The 20,934-nt window shown below is 37.6% G+C and overlaps 2 protein-coding genes across 3 annotated transcripts in view; both read left to right on the forward strand.

Moving 5' to 3' along the window:
• LOC126914807 (A disintegrin and metalloproteinase with thrombospondin motifs 3-like) overlaps positions 1-20,934 on the forward strand; it is a 434,443-nt gene that overhangs the window by 379,723 nt on the left and 33,786 nt on the right. The gene's annotated exons all lie outside the window — the stretch shown is intronic.
• Positions 1-20,934, forward strand: part of LOC126914799 (A disintegrin and metalloproteinase with thrombospondin motifs 3-like) — a 97,216-nt gene that overhangs the window by 43,408 nt on the left and 32,874 nt on the right. The window lies entirely within an intron of this gene.

A 20,934-nucleotide genomic window follows, 5' to 3' on the forward strand; every position in this document is an offset into this window, starting at 1 on the left:
TTTCTTCACGTACAAAAAGAAAAAAAAGGTGGAAGAGTAATAAATAGCAAGTAGAAAAATACCGACTAAACAGTCGCAAATTCTTTTCATAGTTGCAACGTAAATCCCATAGAATTGGATAAAGTAGATTGATCGAAAAAATGACGAATGTTAATGTTACGCATCAACGCAACTATCCTGTTATCGGGTTCAAGAATGCGCATGGGTCGTGGCTTATTAACGCGTATATCGTCAGGCATATAGCTGTGCTGTGGTACTCCGGGGCGCAAGGACCTCTGTTTTCGTGTTACCTAAGGGTAGTTACGGTACAAACGGGTCGATTGAGCGGTCGATGAGAAATTTGAGTAAGTCTCTCCCTGCGGAAACGCGAGTTTGGCCGACTACTAGTCTGGGTCAAGGGTCGAGCGACGGATAAAATTTTCGCGTGCAAACGCAAAAATTTAATTGCGTAGATTGGTAAAACCTCGGTTCGGTAATAAATAGAGTTCGCTTAAAAATAAAGAGACCTCGTTTCAAACGAATCAATGTGCACAGTGCACGACGTCGTAGTAATGATCAGTGGCTTCATCTTTGCAACTTGTAGCGAGTTAGACAATGAGTTTCCACTATATCTCGTTTATCTCACGAGTAACCCGCGCATCTCGCGAATTAGAAACGTAGTTTAAAGTATCGATATGCAGTAAACCACTCGTGGCCATCAGCGACGTGTTTTTAACATTTTAGATCTTGTTTAGCAGATTCGCTTGTTTATGAGACTCTGTTGTCCTCTTTGATTTGTTCGCGCAGTATCGCCCGACGGAACGGAAATTGCAAGCTGCAAGCTGCTCTTGGCTTTATTTGCAAATTTATTCGTGCGCACATATTTCTAATTACGATTAACATCACCAAGCAAGAGCAACGCAATCGATTGTCACACGAATCTCTTGACACGTGCGTTTTATGGCGAGAAAGAGGCAAAACCGTGTCGGCGGATTTGGCACGACTTGCAAATTGCCAGCGTTACACGGTCAAGTGAATAAATATTCGCGTGTCTATTTCGTTCGTCGATGGAAAAATTTTATCAGCTCTGTAACTGATACGTTTTACGGCACGACGAACGATTTATAGCAAATTCTTAATGCTTACGATATAATTTACCAAGAGTTTATACCATCGAGTTTATAGGAGCTTGATCACCGGTCGAATATCCTGTCAAGGTATTTGATATTTCGAATTTACGTCTATATCGATAAAATCAGCAACACGGTAAAATGATACAGCAGTTGCCCTACGTGTTATTTTATATATTTCTATCAATTGCGTAGCATCGTTTTAGAAAATTACTGTAAGAAACTACTAGAATTATTTTCTGTTTATTATTTTACGTTTTTCTCTAATTTCAAACACCACGATCAAGTTGGAATAAAGTTAAATTGAAATATATCGATAAGGAGTGAAATTGCATGGCATATGTGAAAAAATAGACGAAATAGATTTTCATGATCTTGATGGCGTAAAGCGTCAAGCGTAATACTAGCAATGTCAATACTAATGTCGATACCGGCAGTAAATTGATCTTGGTGGTTTAACGCACGGACAATCAAGTGCAACCGTGCAACATGCGGATTTAATCAAATTACATTAGAAAATTATGTATGTACACGAACGATACATGGCATATTTAACCCTTTGTATTCCTGTGTGGAGTGTGACTCGACATCAGTTTTTACCTCAGGAACTCCTTTGTCGAGTCCCACTAGACATTCTTTCAGACCCACCTTTTTGTGAAACGCGCGAAAAAAAATCCAGGATTGCATGGAAGTTGTTCCAAGATATACCATACACTTAAAAATTACAAGGTACGACAATAGTGTGAATAAAACTGGTATTTAAATGAATTTGTTTCTTCCTTTGTTTATTTAAATTGTCTTCTTTTTTAGTTAAAGTAAATTTCAAATTGAATTTAAAAGCGTTGCGAGCTGCTGGTAACGAAATTGAAATAAAATTCGGAGTGGAAAGGGTTAATATCAAAGTCACCTAAAGAAATCGAAGTACCCGATATGATTGAAACTTAAAGACAGCCTCTCGTTTGACAAAACAATATTTTACCACTAAGTTCTTTTCTATCAGGTAAAAGCTAATTCTTGGATTATCGAAATCCACAATTACAAATATTAATTTCGACAAACGTTCTCGAGATCGAGCCTCCGTTCATCGATTAAAATATAAACTGTGTTTATCTGAAATTGCTCGTACATGCTGCGACGTAGAATTTTTTTTCAACGATGCTCGACAATTTCACTTTCAATTGTAAAAAATGTTACGCATCGAGCGGAAACGCCTGACTCGAAACGATAACGTTTCATCAGAAAAATCGGAATGTTTCTATTTTTCTATGTTTCGTAGAACTGGCGTTTCTCGTTCGTCGTTTAATTCGTGTTTTGAATGATGCTGAGTTTGACGTTGACTGATCGAAGAACGAGTGGATGAATTTGTAATAGAAAAGTATACTGAAATGATTAAAGGTATAAATATAAGGTATAAATTAAAGGTATAAATAAATATAAAGGTATAAATATAATATAATACTGATTCAGATCCTTAATTTTTTAGTATTACTAGAAAATGGAAGGATAGGGAGCACGTTCATAAATTTATGCAAAAGAATAGTACCAAAAAAGGTAAGCTTCTGGCTTTGGCTAGAGGCTACAGGGAACATAAAGAGAAATCTGTTTATTAGTTTCTTTGTTCCTAGACCTTGCAACCCAGGACATAATATACATTCAAGGGTAGGATAATATGCGCCGCTCCTTATTTGCAATATATCTGCGTAATAGCAATCTCCAGGCCATGGATATACATAAATAAAGATATAGAGTTTTTCATGAAGTTACTTCAACAGATGAAATATACGATAAATCGCAAGTTAATCAATTCTAAAACAGCGTCTTTTTGTGATTTTTTTTTTTAGAAGGAAAAGAAAGAAACGAAGTTATTGAATTTTGAGGTATGTTTTTATATATATTTAACGAATACAAAAAATTTCTTTTTAAAGTAAAAGAAAAATTATAACAGCGTAAAATTATTTCTAAGCCTATTTCATGGGCTGCATTTTTCAATCGGCGTGATCCTCCACTGAAACGAAGAACCAAAAAAGGATTAAATTATTATATATTTTTCTTCTCGGTGGACTAAAAAAAAAAGGCGGAAAATAAAAAAATGTGTTTTTTAAGAAGAAAGAATAAACTTCAAGGTGCTATAACAATTATTTAAATCAACTTTTTGACAAACTGTTTTAGTTCATCGAGAAGAAAAATATATAATAATTTAATCCTTTCTAGTTTTTCCGTTTCAGTCAAGAATTACGAGGTGAATCTTTCACGCCGACTGAAAACGATTAGAAATCTGATATAATTCTTTTGTTAACATTAAAAAAAATTTGTTGTATTCGTTAAATATATATAAAGCCACACCTCAAAATTCAATAACTTCGTTTCTTTCTTTCCCTTCTAAAAAAAATCACAAAAAGACGCTGTTTTAGAACATTCTAATTCAGGACACCCCGTTAAATAATCATATCGTCGAAGTACGTAAGAATTTAAAGCGAGGATCAGCTTCGTGACAGAGCTCGTCTCTGCGTACGAGCGATAAGTCAGGAAAACGTTGATATTTAACTAAAAGTTATTACCGTATACGCGTAAACGTGTTCCTGTCGCATCTACTTCACGCGCTGCAACGCTAGGCGTTCTGACGCGTCATAATCTTTTAGTCGGCTAAATGTAATATCAATCGTTAGCAGAGAAACGTGAAAGCATTTCGGAGTATTTCTATGTACGAGGATTTATCGAGAAAGATATTAAAAATACATTTATCAAACAGCTTACAGCTTAAACAACTGCACACGCCTCTCTGCCTGCGTCTTTACGTAGAAAATATTTTTTCTATCCAAGAGATGTACGCAGATTTTTCCAACTGACCGTATTTTCACTGTATTAAAAGGCTCTATACTACGAAACACGTAATACTTTCTACGAAACCATTTAATAACAAAAGCGACGTAGAAACGTTCGTTCTGTTGCACAGGCGAACGATCAAAATGCGTTTCTTTCATTTCACAGTTTTTACGGGATTCAGAGAGACCGCTGCGGATGTTAAACCGCGTTCGACAAATATGGCGGAAGACGATTTATCTAAAGTTGTCAGGAAACGAGAACAGTTTATATAATTGGAGTTCGTATAATGGAAGCTTACCAATTTTTCTCGCTACGTATCGCTCTTTGCTCGAATAATACCAGCAAACGTTCCGTTAATTGGGCGTTAATTAAAGTTTTGTTTCAATAAACGCATTTCTACTCTACTTGTATTTTTCTCGATAAATCCCGTGTACGCAGCGAACGCTGAAATGCTTCTACGTTTCCATGCTAACGGTCCATGTTACCATTTAGCCGACTAATTGTCAGTGATTAATAAATTGTGATAATTGGTCGATAAAAAGCGAGTGATAAGTGAATTTATGATACGATTAATCAGCTCTTCCAGATCTCTTTGAAAGCGTGTGCCTAGAATGTGTCGCAAAAGGTAAACGGTGACGAGTATACTCGTCAAACACGGAGTACGTGTGGCTGTTATAACGTAGAATGAAATTGCAACGAAACGACTGTTTTATCTTGTAATTTTATTAATGTCGGCCTAAAATTTGGCAATGGCGTAACTCGTATGCTGTAACTGAGTGAGAAAACGTTGTTTATAAAGCTTAAAGTGTCGTGTATGGTAATACCCCATACAAAATGTTTTATGGATACATCGATGGATCTCGAAGAGGAGTTTTGCGTTTTACACCTTTCGCTGAAAAGGCGGATGCTGAAATAACGTTATAATCCACATTATATGCAGGTGAGAGGTCAGTGATAAAAGATAAAATGTAAAGACACGATGGATCTGCTATATTCTACGTTCCATCGAACCACGAAATATCTTGGAGCCTTTAAAGCGTACGGAACAGAAAATTTCGTTATCGAAGCAGATGAGAATGTAACAATGTAATGGTGCAAAATTACAATACATATATGCGATATAAAAAGAATAAATCTGTTCGTTTCTCACTTGTCTTTTCAACAAAATCCATTATCTTTTATTATCGTAAGTCGGCAGCTAGAATATACGATTAATTCTAAAAATAGTGCAAGTGATTTAAGCATTTAAGAGGCACATTTTTGAACAAACTGCTCGTAAAATTGTACGACGCGTAAATCTCACTTTAGAAGATCGTATATTTTACGAAACGTTTTATTGCGTGTCGGAAAAATACTTTTTAACGCGCTCGAACGCCGAACGTCGAACGTCGAAACGCGTCTAAAAACGAGATACAGCGGCGATCGAAGGGAAGTTTAAAATTCACAAAACTGTGTACGATAACTGCACTAATTGCGACTTTCATCACCAACAACGTTGAAGACAGTCATCCGTATCAAGCTTGTTCGCAATCCAATTCTTCTTATCAATTACAACTTTTCTTTTTTTCTAAAACTGTCGCGTTTCTTTTATCCTTTTTTTTTTTTTAAACTTCCTCTCGTCCTCCATCGTATACGACTTGCTGCAATTTCACAGCCACCGGCACGTACGTGCCACAGAATAGACGACTATCGTCGACGATTTTGAACAAATTTTAGAAAGAAGAAAACTTAATAAAATTCGTGATGTATCAATTTGAAGCTGCCTCACCTTATCCGCCAACGTAGATGAAGCAGTAAATACACCGACGTACGGATACTGTTTGCAACCACTGGGCGTCTACATTTCTTTTCCACCCCTGTCTTTCCCATTCGCCCACACATTTTTTCCCCCGTCACGTATCTCGCACACACGCGTGCGCTATACGCACATACGGAGAATTACAGCACGCGAACCACACAAATCAGTCTCAATTACGAATTAATAAAGAAAGTCGATGTTTCCCGCGAAGATGGTCCGCGAACTATATCTTCCGGGTATTCGGACGTGATTTCCATTTCGAGATACGATTTGGAATGCCAAAATGAAATTAGCGTGGAGATTTACGTCCGCCAGCCGTGCGATCGACCGATTGCCTTGAAATTAGAGTTGATTGTGGAACAGATTGGAGTTTGTTACTGGCGACGGTTAGCAAACTGTGAGACGGATCGTAAAAAGGATTTCGTGCGGCGTATCCTCTGATTAATAGTCTTTTGAACTGTTCATTAAGACGAAACACTGCTGGATAATGGGCGGAGAGAATTTTCTTGAAATCTGTTTTGCTCCGCAGCGGGTAGACGATCCACGGATATTTTTGACTTGGACGAATTCTACCGACATCTATGGAGGCGTCTCCTAGCGAGCGATTCGTCGTAAGGTTGTTGGGGGCAGACCAATCGGATTCAAAAACCCGAGTACGACGAATTGAAAAATTTCGAAAGCGGAACAAAACCAATTTTCATATCAATGACTGAATCTTTCTGACGATTGGAAAATTGGACGGTTTCCCGAGAATTTCGTGAAACCACGTGTATATATGTCCGCGAATCTTTTCGTCGAGTCTGAAGAATAAATGCACGAATAGAAAATTAGATAACAAACATTAGATCGAGGAAAGGCGTGGAAAACATTAAATATCTTTGCATAGACAATTTTTATCGGATTGTCGGGACGTTTTTATCGAAGTTTCAGTCCTTTTCTATTGCGATTATCTGTGTCGCGGAATGATTTACATAGAAATGAATTGAACAAAGGTGAATGTAGAATACGAAATTACCTTTTCCCCAACTTTCAAGCTTCCCCTGCAGTAATATAAAGATTCACGTTCCCTTCGTACATAAGATCGAATGTAAAACTTCTAAATAAGAAAGCCAAGCCCCATCTCTTTGAAATCAGAAATGGTCGATCACTTGAATCTGAATCTTAACAAATAAACATAGATGGTGGCTTCAAAGGTTATTCGATATAAAGAATCTTCGAGTTCGTCATCGAATCTACATGCAATCGCGAAAGGTTAATCGCTGTTCCACGGAGTCTTTCTCGCCCGAAACATTTTACCCGTATTTTATTATGCATCGCTTCTAATTTAACCGACTTATCGAAACAAACGAAATTTACCTATTGCGTAAACTCTCTCGAATAGGACGATGAAGTAGCCGCAGGTAGGTAACTCATTGCGGCGCATTGAAATTCAAATTCTACGAGACACCCGTACACCCGTACACACCCGTGGACAGATGGAACATTGGAGGAGACAGAAACGCGAAATTATCGGTAGCGGGGAAAGGAGAAACGAGGTTAAAATGGAAATATAGAAAAAATGTATGAAAGAAGAATGAGTCTAAATATCACATGGCAGAATTGAACTCTTCAGGTAGGTTTCTCCTTTCGATAGACCAGAGGTTACGTGCACTGCATTTAAATGAAAATTGAATTTCCTGTATACGTACTACAAAGTATAGAGTAATTTGCCCATGCGAGATAAAATTTCAAAAGGAAATTCACCTTCATTCTCTTTCTATTTAGTTCATTAGTTTCGGGAATAAATAATACAGACAGGTAATTCTATTTTACTTTTCGATCATTCTTTCGACCTTTACGTATTAAGCTCTTTATGTTGCCTGAATTTTCAATACTTGGGAAAATTATTCCCACAATCATGCAATCCAGAATTTCGATTAGATTTATTTATTTATTTATTTGAGACGTTAAATATTTCCAACTCTAATTTACTGTCGTTCGAGAAGAAGGCGCGAAAAAGTCGGGTTTAAATCGAATAGACGAGAAGAAGAAGGAATTTTATAACGTCTAAAGCCACGTTTTATGTAATTCTATGGAATAGGTTCGCGGAATATTTTCAATTATTCGATAAACTTAGTTTCTCGTTCGAGCATAAACATGCACTTGCACGTTTCGTCCACGCATTTTCTGCGATACCACGCTCAACGATTAACTAATTATATCATTGTAGAGTATATAGGCTTATTAATTAATATAATAAATTATTATATACTTCAGGTGAACGTACAAGCGCGCGCGTGTGTGATGACTTTATTCGAAAAAAAGAATTTGTTCTTGTCGTTGCGTTGTTCGTTCATTCATTATTCATCTGATTAGTAACATCTGGTTCTTAATACTCGGTCCTAATAGTAATAGCAGTAAGCTGGCTTAATTTTCCTCTAATTTTTAAAATAGTTTTAATATTCAAAGCTGTTTAACATTTTAATATTCAAAGCTGTTTAACATTTCATCCTTGGAACACTCTCAGTACGTATGTATAAATAGTGTGTACGTGTGTATTTTTTATCGTAGTTTAGGGTATCTTCCACCTCAATTTCCAAATAGTTTCCTTTAAATTCATTTTTATGAAACAATACTGACACGCAAGAAGGGTACATCAAACAGTCTTCGACTGTTACTTCCTCGTCGATTATTCCACATCACTTAGAAATATTGTTTGAAATTTTTATATTTACATTGTGGATATACGAATATTTATATTTTTACGGTCACACTAAAGTGTTAAAACCCGGACAGATATTTGTCGTACTTTTTAAATATCCTAACGAAGATTATACTTTGAATGTCCTATATATCGTTGCATATTCTGTGAATTCTATGCATCCTTAAATTCTATTACTCGCTTCTTTTATCTTCCGAATCTTTAAACATTTCCCACACGTATACGCGTCACAATCTGATTGTTTCGCACAGAACATGAAACCGATATACCTGGTCGTTAAAACGTCACCAAATTAATAGTGAAACGAACGAATGATGATATTCGTCACATCGTTATTGCTACTTCAACCAACAACCAATCTCGTTCTTTCTGCTCGAGTAAAAAGTCTCGTTAAAAATACCAGTTTTCATTTTATATAAAAAGGAAAAAAATTCCGACCTTACGATATTAATTCTATGCTAATTGAACGTAGTTATCTTCGAAGAAATTGGCTTGCGCGCTTCTTATGCATAAATGCAGCATTTCCGCGTAAGCTGATTCGTTGTTTGCTAGGTCGCGATTTAGCGAGCCATCGAGAGTCAAAAAGCTTCCTTTCTTTGACCCTTGTTCCAATTGGACCGAAACTACGCTCGTTACATCGACGGAAAAAGTACGAAAGATTTCGCAAATCGGAGGAGACGACGCTGGGAACAACGGAAAAGTTCCTCGAAACGTTTATCCGTGGTCGTATCTCGTGCGAGTAATTCCAATCGATGCCCGGGATAAGCGTGACCCGTATTCCATACCGCCGGGTGTTCATCGATGTCACTGAAATTTTCTCTCGCTTTCAACTTCTCTACGCTAGTTAATAAAGCGCGGCAATCGTTGCAGGGTATCTCTCCCACGCGTTTACGCCGAATCGCCTACAACATGAACCGATATCGCGCCTTTTTTCCTTTACTATTGCGCAGCTTCAACTACGACCTTTCCGCGACACGTATTTCAATGCTAGCGGCTGCGACAAAAGCCGCATGAAGCACGGCGAATTAAAAGCGCGTCAGAGTAACGCGGAAAACATTGTTCGTAGTTTTCGTTAAAAAATGATTTGCAAAGGAATTTTACCGTTGCAAAAACGGTGTATGTAAATGGTGGAGATAGGAACAAATGGATAATAGATTTTTTCTTTTGTAGCGCGGGCGATAATATTTAACTTTATCAGGTAAATAGAATACCCGCTCGTTCGACGAATTTTGTTTTACGATCGAGCCCCTATGACTTCAAAAACCTGCACGAGGCTGCAACAATTTTCTTTGATTCCTTTCGTTTCGCTGCCTCCTATAAGTGAAAATAAAGCTTGCTTTAACTCGAATCATCTACACGTCCGGATACGTTATTTTAGCTCTGTAACTCGAGTTTAGAACACGATCTAACCCAGCCCAGACTTCTACATGGCCAAGTTTACCTGTGCGAGTACAACTTCCATATTGCCGCTACTCTAACAAGTTGCTCTCTGCAACTCTAACTTTTCCAGCTATACGTTACGAGCCGTCAGCAACCAATCTTTCTTTCTATTGTTGGCATTGTCTGGAATAACCATAAAGATATAGAGATACAGAGTACGAGGGTCGTACGTTACCGTGTAAATGGATGCGATATGAGAATGGCAAGAGAATGCCCTGTTAGACGGATAAAGGCGCCTTTTGTCCTTGTTCAACGCTAATCTTACCAAGCCCGGCGAAACGACATAGAAAATTCGATTTAAAATTGTGCATTTGCCCTTATTCATTTCGTCAAGAGTTAGTGTTAATCAGGTACGATGGTTAATCTGTGTTACACACTTACGTATGTAGCTGCGATAACAAAACTTTCCAACGGTTTCGTCGATACAAGTATAACATCGAAGCGTAAGTGCCAATAGGCCTAACCAGTCATCGATATCCCTACAATCCCTCCAACGAATATTTGAAAAAAGGCGTGACGAAAATGACGTTCGAAGACGAAAATTCGTTTCCTTTTGTCGTCTCTCAATATCTCCACTGCGCACACGGTTGGTAGGCGTCCGCTACCATTGCCACGTGTAAACGGTCACGGACGAAAATGACGTTGGAAAAATTAAATTCCTTTCTTTTTGTCGTCTCTCAATGTCTCTACTGCGCACGCGGTTGGTAGGCGTCCGCTACCGTTGCCACGTGTCTACGGTCAAGGACGAAAGTGACGTTCGAAAACGATAATTCGTTTCTTTTTATCGTCTCTCAATATCCCCACTACGCACGCGGTTGGTAGGCGTCCGCTACCATTGCCACGTGTAAACGGTCACGGACGAAAATGACGTTCGAAAAATAAAATTCCTTTCTTTTTGTCGTCTCTCAATATCTCTACTGCGCACGCGGTTGGTAGGCGTCCGCCACCATTGCCACGTGTAAACGGTCACGGACGAAAATGACGTTGGAAAAATTAAATTCCTTTCTTTTTGTCGTCTCTCAATATCCCCACTACGCACACGGTTGGTGGGCGTCCGTGACCGTTGTCGTGTAACAATGGTCGTGGACGAAAATGAAGTTTGAAAACTAAAATTCCTTTCTTTTTGTCGTCTCTCAATATCTCTACTGCGCACGCGGTTGGTAGGCGTCCGCTACCATTGCCACGTGTAAACGGTCACGGACGAAAGGACGTTCGAAAAGGAAAATTCCTTTCTTTTTGTCGCCTCTCAATATCTCCACTACGCACGCAGTTGGTAGGCGTCCGCTACCGTTGCCACGTGTCTACGGTCAAGGACGAAAGTGACGTTCGAAAACGATAATTCGTTTCTTTTTATCGTCTCTCAATATCCCCACTACGCACGCGGTTGGTAGGCGTCCGCTACCATTGCCACGTGTAAACGGTCACGGACGAAAGGACGTTCGAAAAGGAAAATTCCTTTCTTTTTGTCGCCTCTCAATATCTCCACTACGCACGCAGTTGGTAGGCGTCCGCTACCATTGCCACGTGTAAACGGTCACGGACGAAAATGACGTTCGAAAAATAAAATTCCTTTCTTTTTGTCGTCTCTCAATATCCCCACTGCGCACGCGGTTGGTAGGCGTCCGCGACCGTTGTTACGTGACAACGGTCACGCACGCCCACCAACCGCGTGCGTAGTGGGGATATTCAGAGGCGAAAAAAGAAAGGAATTTTAGTTTTCAAACGTCAGGTAACAATGGTCGCGAACGCCTACCAACCGCGTGCGTAGTGGGGATATTAAAGGGCGACAAAAAGAAACGAATCGGATCAAGAAAACATTTGTTGAATCGAGAGTTGTACGTAAAGAGTCGAAAACGAGAATTGTTAATAAATATACTATTAAACATCTACACATCCTGCACCAAATAACCTCACGTATTTACCGTACGAATGTGCGTGCGTTATTAGACGAACGCATTATATATATGTCGGAGATGAAAGAGCACCGGAGCCTTCCCCTCGGAACTTTGGGAAGACACCTAGTACCGTAATTTAGATTTCACCATAGCCGTATTAAGAAAGCCGTTGTCATTCGATCCGACTGTACTTATTCGAGATTTATGATAATGAGCTCGGGCTCGAGGCGACAACCAGTCGCCGAACGTAGTCGCGGTCAAGGGGATGAACGTTTTGTTTAACCAAGGCAGGAAGTAACTCTATACGATGGTAAACGATGGTAACGATGGTAAACGTTTCAATGGTTTCTGTCCCGTGGCTCGCCACACGCAGACTATGCTTCGAGTAAAACGATTACCAGATGTTGATGCGTCTCCACAGTACATGTTCGGCTAGCCCGAGGACCCGCTATAAATCTTAAGATCTATTTAACGAAAGTCCTTCAAACCGACAAACAACCTTTGTTCCAACTACGGGAAAATTGGAGAAGTCTATTTTTCTCACGAACGACGCGGCCCGATGGCGACTTTCTCTTAAGGGCGGCTAGCACCCTTCCCCTATTTCCTCCAACTAAGTAACTCCAATTTCCCTCACTTTCCGAATGAAGACTTTTCTCCGCGAATCCGATGATCCGGTGCCCTTAGACACACCCATCGTAGTTTTCCTCGACAGCGTCACCGTGATGGAGAGACACTCTATCGTACGATTTTAACGACGATACAAGTAATTCTCCGATACGTAGTGCTTGTTCTGTGGCGACCTGAATATAACTTAGATTTCCACGAAGTATACACGTTCGACATCCCGTTGACCGCGGATTCGTTACCGGACCCGAGGCCATTGTCATAACGCCGCGAGTATCTAACATTGTGATTAATTACCAACGCTGTAATACCACTCACTTGTGCCAATAAACTCTACCATTGTTACACCGCATCGATGGCCAATATCAACGAAGATTCATCGAACACCTCCACCCCCAATCCTATCATCTAGCCGACATATATATTTCGCATTTTCAGTCTTCGTCGTCGTCGATCCTTATCGTTTTAAAAGTCGTACGGTTCCAGAGCATTTGGTCGCAGTCGCAGACCTTTCGGTTAGCGAGCTCGTTAGCGACTGTCTTATGAAACTCATGGCGAAGAATGAACCTACAGTTTTAGGTCTGAATTTAGATCACGAACGATCGGAACCACACTGAGACAGACGTCTGTCTTTCTTTGTATATTTACGCAAATAAGATCATCAAGTAGTCAAACAATTTGATGCTCGGATCTCGATGATTGCGAACAATTACATTTCTGTTCTATTAACCGATCTGAGTGTTCCATATTTTACCTTTTCTGCGATGTCGATTCGATATTAAGAATTTATTTATAACGTTAGAGGTATAAGGCTAACACTTAGATGGAGCGTAATTACAAGAATCTTTTACATATCGCAACTGAGGCTAAAATAACAAAAAAAGAATAAAATAAAAGAATAATAAAAATAAGGTTTTGCGTGTGTGTGTATGATTAAGCGAGAATACAAGGCAAGAGGGAGGATAATTATTGTAAATCGAGTTTATGGCCAGCAGTCTGAACATAAAGTATACTACGTTGCAAGCTACGAGTGAACGTAAAAACTGTATTACTACCGTTACGTTACAAGGCACACGCACGAGCGAAATGACAAAGTTAGGATAAAAAGATTAGAAAATAAAACCAAGCACGCTGTAATGGTATTTCGCGACGTATTTTATTCTGTAACGTTATATCTGGTATGGTTATACCTTTCGATAAAAATCACAGATAATAAACCGAGTCTCCGTTTCAGTTGTAAGAAAATAAATTTCATTTTGTATTATGTAACGTTGCACTTTGTACAGCAAATCAACCGTTTCTCATATTTCGAAATATACACATAGCGTTTTATGCGTAAGGAGAGATAAGAAGCACACGGGACACTTGTGTACGTACGTTGTAAAGGACTTTCAATTTTGCATATGTGTCAGTCATCACGCATGAAATAACCGGACCAAAACAGTGGATACGGCGATACGTGTTTGACACGGCCAACCAGCGTTTGATTTGCGTTGAAATCAAATTTTTCGGTTCAACTTCACCGAAACTTCTTCTTATTCTAAAGTTATTAATACCGTTGAAGTGGATCTCACTTCAAACAAAACTTTACATCTTCTCTCTAGTGTTTAGTTTCCTTAGTCCTGCGAGAGATACAATTAGGCCTCGGCATAACGATCCTCTTTCAGAGGCTTCTTTGGTTTCAATTATAGCACCGCGAAAATCATCGCCGACATACAGACAACATAGACAATAAAGCGGAAATGCCAACAAACCGAAAGGATCAGAAAACTTCGATAGACCTAACGGCCATCAATATATTAGGTTGTGTTTTTCTTTTACAGACACGTCTTTTACAACGATGCATCTTCATACAACATGAAACCTATTTTGACAGAACAAAATGGATCATACGTAATTCGATAAAATAATATAAAACGAAAAATGTTGTACATCCATTATTTCCTTATAAAACGAAAGAAACTTTTCGAACGACCTAATATTTCGACATCACAGTCGTTGATCGTCAGTTAGCCACCGGAGAGTCAAGAGTGAAGAATCGCTAAAATCGAGAGTTGTCATATCGCACGACTGCTTTAAGATCAAGTTCGAGTTCAATGATCATCGTTTTCTGTTTAATCCACTGTAATTAATCCATCTATCGATACATCATCACATAGGATAGAAACTACTGGAAATCCTAATTTCTAATATTTCTCTCTTTAGGCCAAGATAAAAAATACATCAACAAATACCGTCGACATCTTTAGCTAATTATGCAATAAAGACGATGAAATCATTGAATATATTCGTTTAACCGCATCGCAATTATGGTACAGATATCTCACGACATTGCATATACACAGCCCGTACGATGGCCACGGACAAGTTATTTCACGACACAATACGTTTGTACGACGCTACGAATGCGTTATTTCGCAACACAATACCGTTCGTACATTCCCACGGACGAGATATTCCGCGCGTCTGTTTTTCCGCAATTAAGCACAGCTCTCGCCCTAATAAACAAACACTTGCTTTTATACGAGACGTTTTTGTCACATTCGGATACGTATTATAATTTATCTCACAAATTTCCTGCCTTTCTATCCACTGTATACGTCAGAGACGAAGATTTCTAGTAGAAACACAATTCCATTGATTTTAACATCCAGGTGAAATACGTACGATACACGTATTGCGTAATATTTGTATCATTATGTATGTATCATTATGTTAATACAAATCTATACAATATATTCTTACAGGATTTATCATAATCGACAACGTAACGATCTGCAATGTTCATGAAACTTCGAATCAAAACATCGATAAAAACGGGATCGACGAAGCAGAAAATACGAGTCCCGTCGGATGCAATCCGACAGTTTAAAATCTGTTGTTCTTGATATCCGATCCTACTTTAAAATCGAAGCGTTCGTAAACCGATTAAAATCATAACTGCTTAATTACGATAATCAGGTGAACTCATTGGCCAAGGATCAAGGGTCTAGAATTAATATCGAGCTTAGTTGTTGGGTCACAAATAGGTCGTATACACCCGCTTGATGGCTATTCGACGTGCTTTGACCATAAAGGTTCGCAATACTAGAGTATCTTCAACGAAACGCAGTGTAACGTTGCAGCAGACAATGAGAGGCACCGACGTGAAAACGTACATACTTCATGGCTGCTGTCCCTTCCATTCTCGCTTTCTTCTTAACTGACTAAGAACGAGGAAAGGAAAAAAGACTTGTTCTCGACTTTTCATTTCATCCCTTACGTTACACGAAGGCATTGTCAGCGTCTCTTTGAGATTTTGCTCGGCGCGTTTCTTTCGCGTCGCCTATCGTCGATGCGCGATATTATTCGATATCAACGAAACAACGCCATTAAGACACGTATGGTCTCGCCCTTGTAACGCCACTGTGGCTGAGAAACTATATTACGCGTGATATAAAACGTATTATAGCAACGTGATATAAAGCGATAAAAATTATGTGGTTTATATAGTTTGTATCTTCTACTTCTTTTAAGACAGGGAAATTTATAGCGGCGAGCATTTGTAGAGCGACAAGTAGGTACATACGTTGATTTTTAAAGGCTTGTACAAGATTTTTAAGCGGAAATTCAATTTCGTTGGATTCTGTTTAATTGGATTTGAATTTTTAAAAGGTAATGAATTTTCCCGATCGAACTGTTAGTTTAAACGCGGCCTTTAATTGTATCACGAACATTATTTTACGTTACTCTGCAACGTTTCCTCTATGTAATATATTCAATGTTTGTATACGCGATCTTCGCCTTAAGAATTACTCAAATATTTGGTTTTAATACGAAGGATTGTTTTAAAGATCATTTTCACCTCTATAAATATTTATTGTGTAAACCGTGTGTATAATTTGCGTAAAGCTTAAAAGATTTCCAATTTAACATTCGCACGTGAATTAAGACTGTTACTTGGAAAAATCATCGAACTCAAGAACCACACTCTTCCTCGCGTTCAAACTTATCCGCCTGTGCAGTTCGTAAATTCACTTCTTAGGTTTCTAATGAATTTTCAAAATAAACCTTCAACCTATCTATGTATGTATCTATACGATTAAACAAACCGTGGATTTTTATGCATTTCTAAATAATTTGTAGATATTATTCTAAATATCCATGGAACTATCGATTAAAGAATTATTATTCACGAGAATATAAGAAACAAAGATTATTAAAGTTATTTTATCTGGTATTACATGCGTGTAATTCGCGAGTCAATAACTTTATTTAATTATTTTGCTAAATTGATTCCTCGTCTCCTATATTTGCAGAAAGATATTTCTGTTGCGTCAAATACGTTTCCATTTTATATTATCTTCCACAGAGGTACTACATACGTATTATCTTTCTGTCTATCTTAACTTCAATTTTTTTAACTCGTCGCTTGTTGACTTTGTCAAATGTCCTTTGTTTACTTTGAAGTTGCGAAGCACGGAAAGCTTCCTAGGTACGTGTCCCACTCAGTCTAATAAAAAACGTTCAGGTGCGCGAAAAAGAAAAACGCAAAGTTCAAACGCACGCTAATAGATGGCTATATTTAAAAAATTACTCATATTAAATATATTAAGGGCTAAGTGACTTCAATTTTATTAGCTCGTTTCCTGCTGTCTTTAATGTTGCGAAACAGGAAAAACCTTCCTATCGCTCTCATCTAATAATAAGCATTTGGGTGCACGAAAAAGTAGAAGATTCAAGCCAGGATCAACGGAAAGTTTTACTTAAAAAATCAAATATGAAGAATCGAAAAACTTTTATTCATCTCCGATATCTATTCATCTCTCCGAGATGTATCTTGTTAAGATTATCCTCCTTCGAGGATTAAACGCTTCATGGCTATATAAAATGGTAACGAGTAGCGCCCTCTTCTAAAGTATTTAAAAAACAGGAGTAGGTCAGTGTGAAATTAAATGGCTGGAATTTTCAGCGATTTCCATAGACAGTGTCTTTGAAATACCTAATTCTCGCTGTTTCACGTATAAGCGAAATAGCGCTCAGCTTTCCAGCAAAAAGCAAATAGCTATATTCTGTAGTATTTGAAGCATCGACTGGCGAACAAATGCGAGAGGAAAAGTTTCGTGAAATTTACATCTTGAATTTCGTTATTTCATTTAACGCAGAGGGATTGGCGTCCGCTACGATCGATACGTTGGCAGATTTGCCTGCGGTTTCTAGCGATTGTCGCGACGATTCTAATTGAGTTTTGCGAAAGAAATGAAATTAAACGTTGGCCGTTAATCGATGGCTGGAAAATAAAATGGATTGCCATGATTCGTCGTATCCCCCGCCTTTTGTTTCTTTCTCATCTTTCGCGTTTCACGGTCTTCACCAATTACTATATAGAGCCGTACTTTTCTGCTGGCAACTTCAGTTTACGAGATTAAACATTAGCTGGTCCCGTTTCGTTTGATAAAACTGACATCTCATATACGACCTGAGGCATTCTACGAGCTTGGCGCAGGTTTAATAGAAATGTTCGGTAAATATGGACACAGATAGCGAATGTTACTTGTATAAACATTCACTCTGATCGAGAACTAAAAAATCTGGAATTTTCTGCTCTTGTGCTGAATTACAGTGGTTCGCGAAAATATTTGAATATCCCTGCAAACTCCTTGTGGACATATTATTAAGAATATCTTGATATCCTATCGATACTGTGACAAGATTAACGTATTATTACAATTTCAAACGAGTATGACAATGTATGTAAGAGTCGCAGGACATTTACTGCGATTATTTGTATGTTTGAGACTACTACTAATATTGTATACTAATTTTTCGTTAAGCATATGTTTGCAATAAATGCCTTGCAACGTCTATATATATATCGAATTGGTTTCAAATTTTCCATAATGTATTAATAACAAGAGTTCTGTAGAAAACGTTCGAATAATGTATTCAATTACACGTAATTGATATTGCCTATTTAATATAATCGGAGAAATAATCTCATTCATTTCATAGTCAATTCATTTTAAGAATTAGCGGGAATACGAGTACGTAATAGGAACTTTAATAATCCCAGAATCCCATAGGCAAGTAAAAAGAAATAATTTAATTGAATTTGCTTTAGTTCGACTTTATTTCTATTTCTTATTTAATGCAATTCTATTTTATTTAATTTTAATTTCCATTTTTCTTTCATTTTATTAATAATTTAATATAATCCTAGCTCAATAACATAAATCATATAAAAAAGGATATATAAATAAATCGGTACAATACGATGCAAGCTAAATTTATGTACCAAAACTTTGACAACACCTTATAGATACGATAACTAATTGGAAATTAAGTAAAAACTACTTGTAATAACCCGCATTGCTTGTCAGGTAGGAGAAGATATTCAATCAACAAATAATTTCGCTACGTTCGAAATCTTCTCGCTCCTTAATCCATTTTCTTTCTGATTACAATAAACAGCATTAATTCCGTTCTCGATTAATTAATTTTATCAGTAGTATACTTATATCATTCTATAAAACATTAAATAAGTGACATTTAAGTTAAAAAATTATTTGCATATTATTATTTATACACTTTTGTTTGCATATATCATTATAAAAATTAATGGAATAAACTAATAGGATAACATATTTCTTAAACAAATGGAAAAATGAAAAGTCGATGGATTTTCATTTAACAAGCGTGTATCATTTGTAGCATTATGACAACTTAGCGATCCATTTGCTCAGCAAGTACTATCTTCAATAACTAAATCCTTTTAAATTAGTTAAACCTTCAGTGTCCTATTTTCCTATTCACTAAACGACATTTTTAATACGAATCAATTCGTTTCGCTAAAGACACTAAAAATTGATTATTAAAATAGAACTATACATTTTATATATTTTACACTAGTTCTCGTTGTCATATGATTACAATGACCTTAATGAATAAACGATCCTAAACAGTAACAGCATAAACGAGCTTATCTCAAGTATATCAATATTATACCAATATGTATAAGTTTATATTTCCAAAATACCTGTCTTTAAAAGTAAAATAATAGCAAACAAGGCAGTAAATAAAGTAAACGATCGTATTGCTCAACAGTCTTAACAAATAAAGCAACGATGCTAAAAGTAACAAAAATTGCTCCATAGCATATGTCCTCACAATTAAATTACGAATTAAAAAGGAGAATAAGAGTAAAATTAACAAATCGAATGTAAGCAAATGAAAGAATCATTCTGTATTATGTTTCCCTCGCTAGTGGCGGGATATTCAAACTTTTAATAATGATAGCGTCTCTTCAATCAAGAAATCACACATCCAAAAACTTTTACCTCGTAATAACGGTATTATTATACCATCGAATAAGTAAAAAATTAACACTCACCAAGAAAACGGTATAAGCAACGAAGATTTACAGCTTGGCCTTCGCGAGACAATAGTGGTGGTTGGCGCCAGACAAGTGGTCGAGAAGAGTATGCCCTACTGCACAATCATAGGCGTAGATCGTGCACCCGAATTGTCCCGTCTGTCGATGGATATTACCTGCAACGACCTCCGTGATACATTTCTTGCGCTACGCGAATAGGTGCACCTGTTTGCGTGCCACTTAATATCGCGTACGCACGAAACAGCTCGAGAATTATCCACGAATTTTACGAATTCGCAGTTACTAATCGCTTACCAAACGTCGATTATGTCGTTAGCGCTTGAAAAGACATTCGAATGTAATTGTTGCAAAAGATAAAGGACCTTTGTAAAATAGACGATCCAATTCCTATCGCGTTCACAGTCGAAGCGGTACTGTGAGGCTCGTTGCGACCCGGCGTCCCTTTATACGATCGACCCCCGAGCTCAATAGCCAATCACCGTTACGCATTCTCCAACGTTCAAAATCCTTCCGTTGGATCCACGGACGGCCGATGTCAGTTATGTGAGGGGGTAAACATGGACGATCTGAATTTGATTCAATTATCCAAAGCGAGAGAAACGGTGTTTGAGTGGTGGCGCGAAAATTACCGATTTCGTTGCGCATATTGACAAAGTTATGGCGAGGGATCTGTATGGTATGTACTATATAGCTTTTCTCGCGGGCTATGTTTCTTTATATTGTATATCGAAGTACGCACCTAACGTTTCAAGAGAAGCTTTGCATGCCTTGTATAACTTGAACTGTAGTTTAGATTTACAACTTTACTTTAGTCTTTATGTTTTCTTACTTTTCAAGAGGTAATCTGCGATACTTGTAAATAGATACTACATATATATGTACGTTAACTTGTAATGTGTAATATTCCTCTTTGGTTAGGTCTATATTTTCTAACGTGACAAATATGTGTATGGTGGCCATCTTGTACAAGTAAACTGATATTTTTAGCGTAATTTTACAAATTACAAGTCATAAATTATTCCTTTTTCCAAACAAGGAAATATACGAGAAAAAATAGAACAGATTCTTACGATTATTTTTGTGAAGTTTTGTAATATACGAATTAGCATTTTTTTTTATTTTTTTTTTTTTTTATTGCATTTGAAAAAATCATGTATTTAAGTATTCACGAG

This window comes from Bombus affinis, chromosome 3 (assembly GCF_024516045.1).
Source record: "Bombus affinis isolate iyBomAffi1 chromosome 3, iyBomAffi1.2, whole genome shotgun sequence".
NCBI classification, from domain to species: Eukaryota; Metazoa; Arthropoda; class Insecta; order Hymenoptera; family Apidae; genus Bombus; species Bombus affinis.